Raw genomic sequence first — 6,000 nt, 5'->3', positions numbered from 1 at the left:
AGTCCTTACAGAAAGAAAAAACAGTAATGAAAGCATTTGTACTTTTTGTTGAACTGCAAGTACAGCAAAACCAGAAACTGCCAAACTACTGAGATGTTTTGGTTGGACACAATAGAAATCTGTCCCAAGAAGCTGAAGGGGCTTCATCAAATTTATTTTTTAATAGAAGATTATCAGAAATGGATAGAAAAGAACAGACAAAGCCCCTTCCCTGAAAGACCTGCCATGATAATAGCTCAGAGGAAGGGCATATTGCAGAAAAGGTGGAGATGACTGAGAAAAGCCCTTTTAAGGATTAAAAATACTCCCATCTTGCAAGAAATCCATTCCACAACAGCTTCAGGTTCTCTAGGGAAGGTAAAGGTCTTGACTCTCATACCATTACCATATGCATAGTAATGCCCCTCAAACTGGAAGTCACAGAGCTGCAGGTGAATGCAGTGGGAGGAGATTGCATTTTAGTAATCAAGATTACACCAGAGTGAAAGCCACGCAGTATTTATGGCCCAGAAGTAGAAGTCCCTCTGTACCCAGTCATGTAACACCAAGTGAGGACAAAAGAATGATGGCATACTCCTTAAGTTTCAGATATTTTAGTACCATCAAAATGGGTCAATACTTCAGTAAGAGATCAGCAAGAGAAACCTAAATGCTCCATGATCACTTCCTGTCCTTCCTTCTCATGAAATCTTACTCACACAGTGGGAAAGAGCGGGTTCAGCAACAGAGATGAGAGTCATGAAGGATTATCAAAACCTGCTCACATGAGCAAGTGTATTATGGAACATATCCCTACTAACAACAAAATGTAGCTCTCCCACATCGTCAAAAGAATATAGTTATTTATTATTTAATGTGCATGCTTCCTCTCTTAAATAGCTGCTTCCTGCCAATCCAGTAATGGCTGGAGCTCAGCAATAAATAAAGTTTTCCCTAGGCTGTGCCTGTGGTTTATCAAGTGCACTGAACAAAGGTGCTATATAAATGTCACTAGTTATTTCAGGTGATTCCCTAAGGGGAAGCTGCTATAAAAGATGTCAGGAATAAGTGTTACCACATATCTAGCAGTACTCACGTTATCCTTTTAGGCCTCCCAGAACAGTCTTCAGCAAGTCTCCTAAGCCATGGCAACAGAGCGATAAAAAGTTACACAGGAGCTACCAAGCGCAGGTGCATGGTCTCTCTTAGATTCAAGGTGCAGGAGAACAGAGTGTTTTTGTTTTGGTTTGTTTTTTGAGTACGCTTGCTACTATCAGCCCCTTGGCTATTTTCTGCATAAGAAAATTCATTCATCTGCTTGTTTGTGTCCTTCTGGGTGCTCCCCTACCTACCTGTTGTATTTCAATATCAGTCATATACCTCACTTCAGTTGTATCAAACTTGTTTTGGTTCATACCTAAAACTGGTGCAGGGCCACCCAAAATTCAGTTCACAATGTTCATGTTGCACATTTATACATTAAACAAGTTCTTTGGAAAGCTACCCAAGATGATGGATAATAATTTCTCCAGCAGACTGATGTTTAGCTTAAGAAAATACTATGTCTGAAAAAAGGAAAAAGAAGTTAGAAGATATAAAACAACTCTCAAGGTGATCCATCAAGCCTGTACATCCATGTTCACATTTGTGCGGCTGCAGCCTTGCCCAGACCAAAGTATATAAATACTTCTAGCAGGATATCAGAAATTTTCCTTTTACTGGCATTAAGAAAACTCCCAATCTAGAAGACAAGGTGGGTGAGATTTAGCCTAGTGCAGGAAGGCTACCTGTGTCTCCCTTAGAACAATTTGGCCAGTAATACCATTTTCCCCTACTCTTCCTGACATGGTAAGTGACAGGATCCTCAGCAATCCCTGTCCTCAAGCCACATCTCTCACAGCAGTGCATACCAGGAGCCAGTACAACCAACTGCCTGGAGCTGTAATCATCCTGCCTCTCCCCTGTGCAGCAAAGAAAATAATCTTCCCTCTCTTCCCTTGCTCTTGTTCTGAGCAGCTTCCAGGTATTAGCCTGCATAGCAGCAGCTGGGGGTACCCACTGAACCCAAGCGCTACAGACACGGCTGGCAACAGCGCCGAGGGGCAGCATCTGCAGCCTCTCCAAGCACAAAAACATCCTAACACTTTGGCTCATAAAAGAAACTTCTCTGGGCTGATGGAGTTCAAATCTAGTGAGTTTAAGTAGGTTAAAATAAGGTACATTAGAGCTTGAATAATGTGCAGTTTTCTTTTTAACTATTGTTTTTAGATAAGCAGTGTCATAATAAATAGATCTAGGGAGAAGCAGTCATTTTTCAGCTGCAGAGAAACACTCCAAATGAATGTTTTGTTTGACAGCCCTTCTCTCCCACCCACTTATCCCACCTTCCTCCTTTCTTTCCCTCACACCAAACTTTTTTTCAAAATAAACACCCTTTCATTCTATTACCATTATACGCCCTTTATTTATGCAATTTGAACACGTAGCAAGGACTGAAGAAAGCTACAAGGCTATGGACTCCAGTGCCCTATTACCACACACACTCCTTCATAAATGTATCATGCTCCATCCTAAAAAATAGTTTTCTTATTTCTCCACCATGTTTGGATTGGAAAGCTGCTCTAACCTCTCCCTGCTCCAACAAGATCCTCTTCTAATTACAGGGTACACCTTTTTCCCTCACTTGCTTTTTGTGCTGGCATTATCTTTAAGTACCTTTTCATCTTTGATGATTAGACACATAGCATTTTTAGACAACATTCATACTTATTCTCAGTCTTCATTTGCTAGATTAAAAGAAAGTAAGCTCTTCTTATATGACTTGCTCTCCATTCCCTTGGTTTTCCAAGTCTTCCTAGTAGGCCCTTCTACCAGTCTCATTTTCAATTAAGTATTTTTGAATGTGGGTGACCAGACTTGTACTCACTATTCCAGATGAGGTCTCACCAGTGTCTTGTACAATGGCAGTAAAACTTCCCTATCTCTGCTGCAAATGCCTCTCCTGATGCCTCCTAGATCACATTTGTCTTTTTCATGGCTGTATCACTCTAGCATGCTGCGCTTAGCTAGGACTCCCAGGTCCTCCTCCTACTCCATCATTTCCAACTGATGAGCACCTGTGAAACTTGGTAAAGCAGAAGGGTCAGCAAGACAAAGGATGGCTCAGATCACATCTCTATTTAAGACTGCTCAGAGGAAAAGAGACATAAATGAGCCTGTAAAAGCTGTCACAGCAGTTGTTAGGGCCATCCAGGTCCTGTGAATGCTTTCCACTCCCGTTCCTCGAGCGACCCAGGAGATCAGGGCCCAGCTACAAGCTGCAGCAGCTCTTGAGTGCTGAGCACCAACTTCAGCAAGTTTCTCAATGGGGGAGGAAGGAGTGGGAAAATAGCAGCCTTGTCACAGAAGAAAGTCATTAAAAATGATATGATATGATATGGAGAAGCTATGCTGATTATTTGTGAAAGGCCTGAGAGAAAATGATGCAAATGAAACAAGCCAGTCTAAGGGAAGTGTGAACTTTTTAAATCAAGCAAAGTGTATGTAGGGAAACAGGAGGATGACAGTAACATTGCTTTGGAAAAATATTTTCATTGAAAATATTAACAGTCCACACTTAGGAGTTCATACTGTAAGATGAGCACAATTTTTTGTACAGGATTGCTTCATGTATTGTAGGGGAGAAAGCCTGGTAAACTTCTTTGTTCTTTCAACTTCACTAGTCTTTGTAAAATGAAAAAATTTTGAAATGCCAACCATGCTACTGTTAAAATCACAAAAGCATTTATGTTTCTTTATTTTAGAAGGAATGTGGATTGGACTTCATATCTAATGCCTTGAAGCCATGTTGGAACATAAGGAAGTCTATTATCTTTATACCATGTATTTTAGGATTTTTTCCCACCCTATTAGCAGCTTCCAGCTTTTGGGCAGAAGACTGACAATTTATAAAGCAGCTGTGCAACTGCCTTGCCTTGCTTGATAAGGGGTTGAAATGCTCAATTCCCTAGAGGTCCTCCTTTTTCTTTCCCTAACAGAAAATGTCTCTCTATATTTCAATTCAGCTGTGACAAATTTTTATAAATAAAGAATATCTAGCACTTAGATAATGCCTTTCATCCAGAAGAATGTAGAAACACTACACAGGACACATACAAATCATTTCACTACATGCCAAGCAGCAGAAAGCACAGCCTGGAAATAGAAATGGGGCAGCCACTCTGCAGCCTGTGTCTCCTTCCTCTAACCTTGGCCCCCCATTCATCACTGAAGCACCATTCTCTGGCTCAAACAAAACTTAAATCACAGCAAAACATCAAGAGAGAATTGTTGAAATCCATGAAAACTTGGTGAATTCCTTCATTTTGCAGCATAACCATTCTGACTATAGGATACTGAGAAACAACATAGCAAATTTCCAAAACCCATACTGGACAGACATCAAAATGCATTCAAAATATATCACCAAACAATCCAGATTGTTGTTGCTCGTGAAATAAGGTGACACCTACGATCACCAAATGGCACTGACTTTTTAATGCCAATAGCACTGTTCGAAGCCCGATTTTTATTATCAGCCATATCATCCATCCTCATTTACGGCATTACTGTGCTACAGCACATTTGTTATAAAATTCTTCAAGAATGATAATACAATCAAGGCAATTACGCCTCAAAGAATTAACATTGGGGCATTTTTTTAAAACAACAGATTTGATTGAAAGATAAAGATTAGCTTTAAATTCCTTCTCCCCTTCCTTTATTTGAATATGAAAAGAAAGTGTAATACTGATGCTTACCTTTATATTCTAGGGAGGAATAACCCCATGCCCCAGGACAGGCTGGGGGCTGACCTGCTGGAGAGCAGCTCTGCAGAGAAGGACCTGGGAGTCCTGGTGGACAACAAGTTGACCATGAGCCAGCAGTGTGCCCTTGGGGCCAAGAAGGCCAAGGGTATCCTGGGGTGCATTAGGCAGAGTGTTGCCAGCAGGTGGAGGGAGGTGATCCTGCCCCTCTACTCAGCCCTGGGGAGGCCCCACCTGGAGTCCTGTGTCCAGTGCTGGGCTCCCCAGTACAAGAGAGACATGGAGCTCCTGGAGAGAGTCCAGCGGAGGGCTACAAAGATGATGAGGGGACTGGAGCATCTCTCCTATGAAGAAAGGCTGAGGGAGCTGGGCCTGTTCAGCCTGGAGAAGAGAAGACTGAGGGGGGATCTGATCAATGGGTACAAGTATCTGAAGGGAGGGTGTCAAGAGGATGGGGCCAGACTCTTCTCAGTGGTGCCCAGCAACAGGACAAGAGGCAACAGGCACAAACTGAAACACAGGAAGGTCCATCTGAACATGAGGAGAAACTTCTTCACTGTGAGGGTGGGCAACACCCACTGGGCAACATAGGTTGCCCAGAGAGGTAGTGGAGTCTCCTTCCCTGGAGATATTCAAAAGCTGCCTGGACGCAATCCTTGGCAATGTGCTCTAGAGGACCCTGCTTGAGCAGGGGGGTTGGACTAGATGATCTCCAGAGGTCCCTTCCAGCCTCAACCATTCTGTGATTCTGTGATATGACATTAAAAGACAGTTTGGGTCAATATAATTACTATAGAACAGGGGATTTTAAAAAAAAATCTTAAATATTTGTACTTACTGATTTTACCCTTCAGATGCATTTTAGGATACTGGGGTAATTAGCTAAGTCCAAACCACAGATACAGAAGTAGCTACTAGGCAGTCTCTCCCTTAATTTGTATATTATGCATACAATATCATAGGTTAATCCCCTCAAAACACAAACAAATGTTTTTGCAACAATACTTTAGAACAGATCCATGTGAGTCTAAGTGAGGCCCCCAGAAGAGCTTCCTTGCACTTGACGGCAGGTTTATGGACATGCTGTAAATGTCAGACTACGCCTTTTTTAATAATAAAGACAGACACTATAATACTGTTTCCTTGTAACCAGGACAGAAAATCATTTGGTAAGAGTAAGAACATTTATTGGTTTTGACATAAAAATTTCTTGCTG

This window comes from Struthio camelus, chromosome W, assembly GCF_040807025.1.
Source record: "Struthio camelus isolate bStrCam1 chromosome W, bStrCam1.hap1, whole genome shotgun sequence".
NCBI classification, from domain to species: Eukaryota; Metazoa; Chordata; class Aves; order Struthioniformes; family Struthionidae; genus Struthio; species Struthio camelus.
The sequence above is the reverse complement of the archived record's forward strand: the minus strand, read 5'-3'. Positions refer to the sequence as shown.